Genomic DNA, 11,835 nt, shown 5'->3' with positions numbered 1-11,835 from the left:
TATACTACAATATATATATATACTACAATATATACACACACTATATATGTAGTTATATACTAATTTATAAAACATATACACATGTATACGTTAAATATATACGTCTATAGAAGATATACACACATATATATGTATCATTCAATATATACATACTGCTTTAAATAAAATATACTACAATATATACACACACACTATATATATAGTTATATATTAATTTATAAAACATATAAACATATATACGTTAAAGATATACGTCTATAGAAGATATACACACATATATACGTACCATTCAATGTATATATACTACTTTAAATAAAATATACTACAATATATACACACACTATATATATAGTTATATACTAATTATAAAACATATACACATGTATACGTTAAATATATACGTCTATAGAAGATATACACACATATATACGTACCATTCAATATATACGTACTACTTTAAATAAAATATACTATAATATATATACTACAATATACACACACTATATATATATATACTAATATACTAATTTATAAAATATATACACATGTATACGTTAAATATATAGTACTTTAGAAAATATATACATATATATACATACCATTCAATATATACATACTACTTTAAAATATATGTACGTCTTTAAATAAAACATTTGCTACTTAATATAATAAATTAATAATACTTTATAGTAAATTAGTAATATATTAAAACTAAGAAATTCAATTTAAATTATTAAATGGAATAAATTACAAAGTAAGGACTAAGGAGTGAATGAATGTTGAATTTTATTGATTGCAAAATGATTCAAAATTTATAATTTACATGGATGAAAAATCTATAAATTTTGCATCATTTTTTTCAACTCATGCATGTTAATATTAACGGGAACTTGCATAGGATAGTCAAAGTCAACGGGGGCAAAATCATGCATTGGACTTGATTCTACTGAGTTCTCCCGTAAAGTCATAATTTCTTCAAGTCTCTGCTCGTCGTTCGGCTCCGCTTCCATTCCTTGATTTCTTCGTTCGGCTCTACTCCAATCTCTAAGGCAAACTAGAACATTCATTGCATTGCTTTTCAATGAATGTCGGTTGTCTCCAAGCTGATGTCGTCCCTGACTAAAAGCGCTCTCGAATGCAATGATTGACATTGAAACATTCAGGATATCTCTAGCTAATCTTGAAAGCACAGGATATTGTGTTTCATTACTCCTCCACCAATCGAACGTGTTGATCCTTCGTCTGTGATCCTCTAGCGATGACTGAAGATAATACTTAAACTCTTTCTAATAAGTTGATGTGTAAGCTCCCTCCTCAACACTATTTCAATAAGGTAAATCATAAAAGGAATTAGGAAAACCACTATGTGCCGGCGTTTTAGAAGATAATGGATCCTTGGGAGGATGAGAAGCGACAGTTGGAGTGATATTTGTTGGTACAACTAAATCAACTAAATCAACATAATAGTTATATAATTTATCTATGTAAGTGTTCGCATCACCCATAGCCGTCCACAAATTAGGTTGTACTTATTCAGAATCATTGTTTTTATTTATCTCTAAGTTAGAATAAATAAGAGTATTAAAGTGGCACATAGTAGTATATTTCATACACGGATTTAGTATAGCACCAACCAAGTAAATAGGAGAAATCGAAAAAAAATATTTTTAAAATTTAGCAAACATGGCATCAACAACTTCTTTGTAACCTACTTTATTTTTATATGCTTTGAGCAAAGCAGAAATATCGGCTATATATGTCAAATTATTACAAACAATAGGATAATAAGCACCAAAAAATTCAACCGTAGCTATATAAAATTTTTGCAAAAACTTAACAAGATCATTAATTACAGCTCAATCAGAATCATGTAGCATGTAATCAGCAGAATCAGCAAAAGAACCACAATGTTGGTTAAAAGATAGTGTAATAGGAACTCTATATTTATAACAAATTTTTAAAAAAATCATACGTAGCATTTCATCTAGTATCACATTCTTCAGGCATCAATATCGGTGCAAGTCCATTTTGTTCACATTTAAGTTTAAAGTCTCTAATTCTTGATCTTCGATTATTTCCTTGAATAAAACCAATGGCAAGCCGGATTTTTTCAATATAAAACTCAAAAAACTCAAGACCGTCTCTTACAATTAAATTATATATATGACAAGCACACTTAACATGAAAAATTTCAGGTAACGACGGAAATAACTTAGATTTTAACTTTTTAATAGCAGTCTTGTTGTTAGAAGCATTATCAAAAGCAATGCATAAGATTTTATTTTCGATACCATAAAATTCAACAACTTTAGCAATTGAATCATTAATAAAATCTCCAGTATGTTTACGATCTTCATCATATAAAAAAGCAAGAATACGTTTTTGCATAACAAAATTACTATCTATCAGTGACAAGTAACGGTTAAATAATTATTTTTATTTATAGCACGACCAAGATCAGAAGTAGGGACATTCTACATTGAATATTTTTTAACAATGTTGATAAATAAAAATAATATTGTGAATGAAGTCTAAAAATATCGCCCCAACAAGTACTTCTAGGAATACCATTAAACATAGGATTATAAATTGCTTGAATATAATGAATAAAGGCATCAGAAGAAGGAAAACTAAAAGGCAAACAACCTATAGCTACCATTTTAGTTATTTCTTCTCGATCCCTCCATTTATTATACTTCTTCATTACCTGACCAGTTGCTGGGTCCTTTCTAGTTTGTGTTGGCCCACCAACATCCGCACCACCTTTTGTAATTTTTAACTCTCTATCGTGATTATCACTTATACGTTTCATTAACGTACATGTACTCCCTTGCTTTCCTCCTCTTTTATGCTTATATATTTGTTGACAAATATTGCATTGCACCTCAATATCTGATATACGTTCAAAAAATTACCATGCAATACTAGTTGGTTTACGAGGTCTTGGGGCACGGGGAGGGAGATTAACCGATTCAGATCTAATGTTAGCATTTTCTACTGCGGATGTTTCACCAATATTTTTATCATCTTCGTTTAAACTAACCGCATCTACATCATTTTCTTCTTCTATACTGTAATTTTCCTGAGCTTCTACATAATCCATATCGTGAGCGCCTACACCTATTTCTTCCTCAAAAGGTTGACTAAGCGGTACCGGAGGCAGAGGCACACGGGTATATCTACTACTTGAAGTACTTCTACCGCTAGTAATTTGCTTTTTACTACCACTACCACTTTCGGGACAAAAATTTAACACTTTTAGTCGCGAGGTTTCTTAATTTATCCATAATATAAATTAAATTAAAAAAATTCAAAGTACACAAATATAATAAAATTAAATATTCAACAATTAATACACTAATTAAAAATTAAACGTAAGTGATGGAACGATAATACCAAATTTTGAAAGTATCCGAAGGTTGCGACTTTAGAAATTTCCACTCGTCCTTTGTAATCGCAAAATTAAAAAATTAAAGTGAGCACTTTAGAAATATGTAGAATATTTGAGATTTGAGAGAGAATGAGCTTTAAGAGAAAGAAAATTTGTGTGGAAAATGATTTGAAAGTGTAGGGTATTTATAGAAATTTTTTGGGGTTTTAAAAAATAATTTAATTGAAAAAAAGTTTTTTTTTTAATAAAAAGGTGTTTTTAGCCGTTTTGGGCTCCCAATGGCTATATTACCATTGGACTCAATGGCCTTTTTTAATTAAAATTTGATTTTTTAAAAAAAAAAAAAAAAAAAAACTAACCAGGCCAGGCCGGGCCGGTTAATCGATGGGCCTGGTCCGGGCCTGGTTAACCGGGTCCAACTCAAAAAATAATTCGGATCGAGATCCGGTACCCTACAACCCATGGGCTGATCGGGCCGAGTCAAATCGGGTTGGTTTTCTTAAGTGGGTCAGATAAGGTCAACTCAGCCTGTTTGACATGTATAGGTTGCACAGATGGGTTGATTCGCTCGGCGTAGGTAACAAATCAACTGTCTATCCTATCATTGATAAATTTTAAGCATGAAAATTTTGGTATCACTACACACTAGATTCGAAGTGAATTTTAAAGAGTGAAATTGTATGAAGTAGAGTCCCTCTTACTAGTGTATCATCAGCCACACTTAAATCGAGAAGGATACAAGGAGATGTGTTACAGATTAATCAGTGTCCAGTGATTTGGACAAGAGATTAGTTTATGCAAGCCCTAAAGAATCCAAAAAAGAAGGATTCTTGAACGAACTAGCAAATATGAATTTAGATGTAGAATGTTAGAGAGAAAATAATATTTGTATATATCAACAAAGAATACAAAATAATTCGTACAGTCGAGAGTTTATACTACTCAAATTACCTAACAACTAACTACTTTTTTCTTATTTTCCAACTAATCGACAACTCACTCAATCACAACAAATTGCCATCTCATATTTAACTATTTTTAACTACTTTCCTTGCTTCTATTAATTGGTATATGACAATCAGGGGCGGACCCACATATGAACCCATTTCGTCGAAAAATTACACTATATATATACATATATATAAGCAATTTTTACAAATGTAAAAGGTATATATTATTTATTGAACCTATCAGGCACAAGAGGAGTGCCTAGCCCAGTCGGTGTGGGTTTAATTCCTAACAGATAGGTTGCGTGTTAGATCCCTTGTAAGGCTTTTTTAAAATTATTCTATGAAACAACCAGCTTAAGTAGCTTCTTTTATATATTGAATCCAGTATATATTATCTATTGAACCCATTAGGTACAAGAGTAATGCCTAGCCCAATGGTTGTGGGTTCAATTCCTAACACTTAGGTCGCGTGTTCAATTCCTTGTAAGGTATTTTTTTAATTATTTTATGCAACAACCAGTTTAAGCATTGAACCCACTTAGTGAAAAATCTGGGTCCGCTAAGACTTAGTCGAGGAATCTCAGCAAACATAGGCATTTAGCTCAGATTACACGATGCGCATGAAGGAATGGATGCAAGGTACACAATCAATATCAACAATCTCATCATAATTATCATCATCATGACCATCAACATCGTGATCAACCTCCGGCCTTGTCGGGTATCAATATATCATCATAGTATCCTCCGACCTTTTCGGGTATCAATATATCATCATAGTATCCTCCGGCCTTATCGGGTATCAATATATCATCATAGTATCTTCTGGCCTTGTCGGATATCAATATATCATCAAAGTATCCTCCGACCTTGCTGGGCATCAATATATTATCAAAGTATCCTCCGATCTTGTCGGGCATCAATATATCATCCTAATCATCAATGCATAAATATAGGTATATAATAGGTGCACAGACTCAAGTTAATATACCCGCAACCATAATCATAACATTGCAAAGATAACTATCTTATCATTATATTCTATCTGCTCATTATTAACTAGCCAAGACTCATTATTATACCGTTGGTTTACTAGTCATCACAAATCTCTAGTTATCAATATAACCGATTCTTCACATAATCTTTAATCATGGAATAAAAACTAACCATTAATCAATAATTAGCCAAACCTAACGTCTAGCCAAGGTTCATCATTAAACCATAATCGTCATCTATTCATTATTCATCATTTATCAACTAAACATCCTTTATTAACTAACACCAATCAATATGTAATAATTGTTTACCAACTAATCCTCATTATTCACTAGTCCTCGTTATTAGCTAGTCAGCATCAGTAACTAGGCATCATATTAACTATGCATCATTAACACTAGCATCCCTTATCACCTAGCAATGTTAACCACATTATCCCAACTTAACAACTAATTGGCATTATAATTTGATATCAATAGTCACATGTCATTACCATCGATAAACCCATATCCATAGCCACGTATCAACCTTAGTCGTTAGCTACCATATTACTAGCAAGGCTCATTAACTAACATATTCAAAATTCTAAGCATCAAGTAATATAGTCACCTAATAGACAACTAGTTACCACGTAGTTTATACCATAATTAGGAAGAACAGTCATGAGATCGTATTTCAGCTAGAATTATATCAATAACCGATATAATAATCATGAATGTATCGAATCAATGCATTCTATCACCAGTATTCAAATAAGTGTCATACTACGCCTTCCACTGTCCCATACCAGAGAAATGTGTATACGCGCACACACTCACAAATAAGTATATATATGTATATATATATTCATGAATTGTAACTGCATTCTCTACAAGGATAAATACTTCTTGGATGTCCAATCGATATCATCTATCGGCCCTCGGCCCAATAATATGTCCCGAATAATCACAATATCATCATCACAACCTTCGGCCCATATACATATCCGGAACTTAATTCTATAATCATATTATAAGTCACAGCATATCTTTAATCATCTCACATCTAGGAGGTATAATATTAATAAGCATGACGCAACTATAAGTTATTTTATATATAAAGGTCATTCATCATGAAGGTGAGAAATATCACCTCTCTAGGCCAACTATCATATCTAAAATGAGATAGCATCTCTAAAGGCCCAAGATAGCATCTAAGAGAAGAATCATCTCTAAAGACCCAACGTCTTGTCTAAGAGGAAACAACATCTCTATGGGCCAAATATTAGGTCTAAGAAAAAATGGCATCTCTATGTGCCAAGTATCAAGTCTAAATAGCATCTTTATGGGCCATTTATCAAGTCTAAGAGGAAATGACTTCTCTATGGGTCAAGTATCAAGTCTAAGAAGAAATAGCATCTCAATGGGCCAAGTATCAAGTCTAAGAAGAAACAGTATCTCTAAGGGCTCATTATCATCTCATTTCTATAAGAAACAACATAGCTATAACTTAGAAGTCACAATCCAAGAAACATTATTATAATATACCGAGACACAAAGTAACCTTATACTAAGGTTTACTAGTCTGGACTAAGTCTAACATCTGCAGCTAATTCCACAATGACTAACACAAGTCTAGGCCTAAATGGGCCGAACAATCCCACTTCTAAACCTCAATTTCCTTAATTAGGTACACTATCTCCCAAACTAGTCTAAGATATCTAGTTCAACTTCTATATGTCAAGTAAGCCATGTACAAGCCTAAGATAGGAACTTCAACTAGATTTAAGGGCACTTAAGTCAATTATACCCAAATTACGATTTCAAGAATACCACACTATCCCAATAAGATCAAATATACTAATCATGCTTCCAACACTAAAACCACATCCACAATCTAGCAATGTATCAAATCCATGCTACAATTCAATCTAAACTAGGGAGAAGACAATAGGAGTCTACAAGGTTATAAACATACTATCTTACGGGTCCAAGACCCTCATCTAATTTCACAAAACATCAATAATCAAGGCTAAGATATCTTAATCATAATCAATCCTAACATTCATATCCACACGCAATACATATCATGCATCATCTATGAAGGAAAGTGGACAGGAACCTACCTCAAGGCCAAACCGCAAAATCACACTTCAAGCACCACATGCTCGTCTTCACTTCACAATCCCCAAAATATCATCACACTATCAAAAACATAATCTACTCATAAATACGAGTCTAACGATACCCATATTGCAGTATTGTGCTTCGAGTCTAAAAACGACATCAAAAATCCCAAGTGGGTCCCACGTACGAAAATTGTATTTTCGAGGTTAACCCAATGCTCATACATTACCAAGGAATCATAACCCTCAATTAATGGGTGCAAACAAACCAAATTTGGGGCTAAAGCAAGCCCTAAGATAAATTGGGATTTTGAGTCAAGTATTAAGAAATTTCACCAATAAAGTGACGAAATCTTACCTTAATTCGGATAATAATCATAATAGAAGATGTTTACCAAGATCCCTAGATGCCCACAAGACTCGATTTTGAGTTATCATACTCATTTAGGGTTTTAGGCTCTCAAAGATGAAGAGAAAATGCCCAAGTTTGCGGCCTTGGGGTCTACCCTCAGTGAACAGATGCGGCATCCCTATGGCAGCAAAGTCAAAAATATATTTTTGACCCTCGAAACTCATTCGAAACTCAAATAATATGATCCTAAAATTTGAGTGTAAACCAAATTTCAAATCCATTGGAATCATCAAAACTTTCATTCAAGGTTATTTCGGCAAAAAGTGTGGCCCACACCTATAGTTTTATTTTTCATAAAAATCGGCTCAATATCCCAAATTAAGTTTGGAAGCATTACGACTTGAACCAAGGGTCAACCTAGCCTAAAATTAAAGTTTCAACGCGATGGACAAGTCGGATTTTAAATTCGAGGCCGTTTCGACTAAATATGGGTTCCACACTCATATTTTAATTTTTCAACTTTCCAACCAATAGTTCGAAATAAGCTCGGGTGGATTAAAATACAAACCAAAGGTCCACCCATACTAAAATTATTATTTCAGATCTGCTAGCACAGTTGAAATTGACATCTGAGATTGTTTAATTGAAGTTTTCATTCGGTGGCTATTTAGAACCAGTGAAAACTTCAAAATAGAAAATTGGCTCTTAAAACCAAATGAACTGTCCGGTAATCGAATTGTCGGTCCCAACAATTCATAAATGACTTGAGGCAACTATGGAGAAACCTTAATGGCAAAGATAAGCAAAAACATAAAAAATAACCGAAAAGGTCATTACACATCTTATGAGGTTATCCATCTAGATGTGAAAAAAGCAATATTACAATATGCTCCAAAAAATGATATGATGATTTATTCATCAATTCAACAGGAGATTATGAATGCTTGTGCTGAAGAAACTATTAAAGCTATCATTAAAAACTTGAATGAAGAATATTTTGATATACTAGTTGATGAATCGAAGGGCACTATTCTTACTATATATTAACAAACTTGGAGAGTTGATAGAGAGCTTTTTGGGTATTGCTCATGTGAGTGATAGATCTACAAAATCATTGTAAAAAGAAATTTACTCTTTACTTTTGAATCACGCGCTAAAATGGCCTAAAGTTACGATGGAGCTAGGAATATGCAAAAAAAAAGGCCTAAAGTCTTTGATTTTACAAGATGCTCTGTCTATCTATTGTATTCACTGTTTTGTTCATCAGTTGCAGCTGACACTTGTGGCTCTTTATGTGAAAAAAATCTTTTATGTTGTCAATAATGTATTAAATACTATTGAAACATCTATTAAAAAAAGGGACTTACTTTGACAATATCAAATTGAGAAGTTGTAAGAATTGGTTAAATCTAGATAATTCTTACTAGACAAGTATTAAATAAAAAACGTGGCCTCCAATGACCTGGTGATACTTGTTGGGATCATATTTTACGATCTTGAAAAATTTCATGATTATATTTCTTCAATTGATAATGTTCTTTAAAGATATGAAAAAAGATTCTCCACATGATCTTGATAAACTTGCAGCAGGAAACCTTTTAGGTAAAATTCAAGATTTTAAATTTATCTTTCTATTGCATTTGATGTTCAAGATGTTACTTCTCACAAATAAATTGAACAAAACTTTACAAAAAAAAAGATCAAGAAACCATTAATGTTATGGGGTCTTTGATGGATGAAGTGTATTCCTTTTGTGGCAAACATGATATTTTCATTCCCAAAATAATTGAAGACAAGGTTGAAGCGTAAGAGGTATGAAGTTTCATATTTACATCATTTTCATGTGGAAGTTTTTTATGTAGTTATTGATTTGAAATTTCAGGAGTTCAATAATCATTTTGATATTGTGATTAGTGACTTACTCCTCAGTATGGCTAGTTTGAATTCGGTTGATTCACTTTTAGCAAGAGCTGAATAATGAAGTTAGCTGAATATTATAAAAATGAGTTTGGCGATAATCAACTTCGATAGCTCAGTTATCAGCTTGATAGTTTTATTTTCTATACTCGAGAATATGATAACAAGTTTCTCAACTTGAAAGGGATTAAAGATCTTGCTATTATGATGGCAAAAATAAAATTGAATCAAACTTGATCTCTCGTTTATTTACTTGTGAGACTGACGTTGATTTTGCTTGTTGCTACTGCAAGTATGGAAAGAGTGTTCTCTTAAATGAAGCTCATAAAAAATGATCTACATAATATCAATGATGAAGAATTTTTGAATGATTGTTTAGTGTGTAAAATAGAGGGTAACATATTTGCAATTGTAAGAAATTATGCTATTGTAGATCGTTTTCAAAATATGAAGTCTTGTCAAGTACAATTGTAAAATGATGATATTTTTTGTGATTATATAATTAGTTATCTTTTGCTTGCAAATTTGTTATCATTATAAAATTTTAGATCTTATCTTTAAAGCAATGATGCACCCATCTTCTTGAAATCCTAAATTCGACTCTGTATGTCAGTAATATATCCTAGCCATTATCATATCCATGGGTCATAGTATGGTATAAATACTTGTATAGGCTGGGCCTCTGAGGATAAATTGACTGGCCTATAAGCTTTTTTTTTTTATAATGGATTGTTGCGGAATTTTGACGGTGAATTACGCAAAAAGTATGGTAGCCCGATTATCAGTTAGACATCAAGAAAGGCAACATAATCATAAATTTTACGGAAAAGGGCCTATATGTTCTTGAACTATGTAAAATTGTGCAAAAACGCCCTTCATCTACCTATAGGGCCTAAAATGCCATTTTTGTATATCGATTGGGCTTAAAATGCCTTTCTCACCTACCTATTAGGCCTAAAATATCCTTCCCGTCTACCTATTGGGTCTATTTTGTCCTATCATGTAGACAAATTAATGAAAAGGTCATCCTTAAGACATAACTACATAAAAATTAGTACTTTTTCAATATTACAAAAATAAAAGTTTTTTTTAGATATATAGTCATTTCAAAAAATCAGAAAAGATAATTATAATTCCTAATTTAATGCTATAACTAATTATCAATTCACCTTAATTTAAGAGATATATTTTCAATCTTCAAATTAAAAGTGGAAAAGATAATCCCTGCTTTCAAATCTTTCTCTCTCTTGTATTCAAAATTCAAATATTTTAAATATACTAATTATTTCATTATTTGCTCGTGTATGTTTCTTCTTGTTTTAATGTATGTTAATCACCTAGTATTATTTCATTATTGTGCACTTTTAATTCTAATGTAATGGGTTAACCATAATTTTTTTATGGATAAATATTCATAAAATAAAAATCATTATGTTGGACGTACAAATATATCATGCATTTTTGTTCTATAAATATAATTTATGTCAAAGTCGAATTATTATTATATTTTTGATATAATTTATTGGATAAATATTCATGGTATATCTCATTATGTCGAAAGTACTTTTCTTGTTAAAAAATTATTTATTAATATAAATATATATTTTCAGTATTACATAGTATAAACATTTTATATCTAAAATGTACCATGTATATTTATGGTATAAATATAATTTATATGATATAATATATCATGTATTTATGGTATAAATATAATTTGTATGATATAATTATACCATATATTTTTATGATATAGATATAATTTGTATAATATATCAATATATCATGAATTTTTATGGTATAAATATACCATATATTTTTATGGAGACATTGTGAAAGCAGACAATAAAAATAAAAAACATAAAATTTTGATACAATACATAAAAATTAAATGAATCGGGGCTTCCATAAAAATGGGCAATAAATAAGAAATATGAGAATTTAATATATAATTATTTTTCTATATATTAGAATTTTTTATAAAAGTAAATATTTTATGTGCTATATCCAACAACCAACTAATACGGCTATGAATATGTAATATTTTTTTAAAAATGACTATTTATGTTGTTTTTCTTATTTATCAGATTAATTTAGAACGACAAAAAATTGATATTGTGCACTA

This window comes from Capsicum annuum, chromosome 9, assembly GCF_002878395.1.
Source record: "Capsicum annuum cultivar UCD-10X-F1 chromosome 9, UCD10Xv1.1, whole genome shotgun sequence".
Lineage (NCBI taxonomy): Eukaryota > Viridiplantae > Streptophyta > Magnoliopsida > Solanales > Solanaceae > Capsicum > Capsicum annuum.
The sequence above is the reverse complement of the archived record's forward strand: the minus strand, read 5'-3'. Positions refer to the sequence as shown.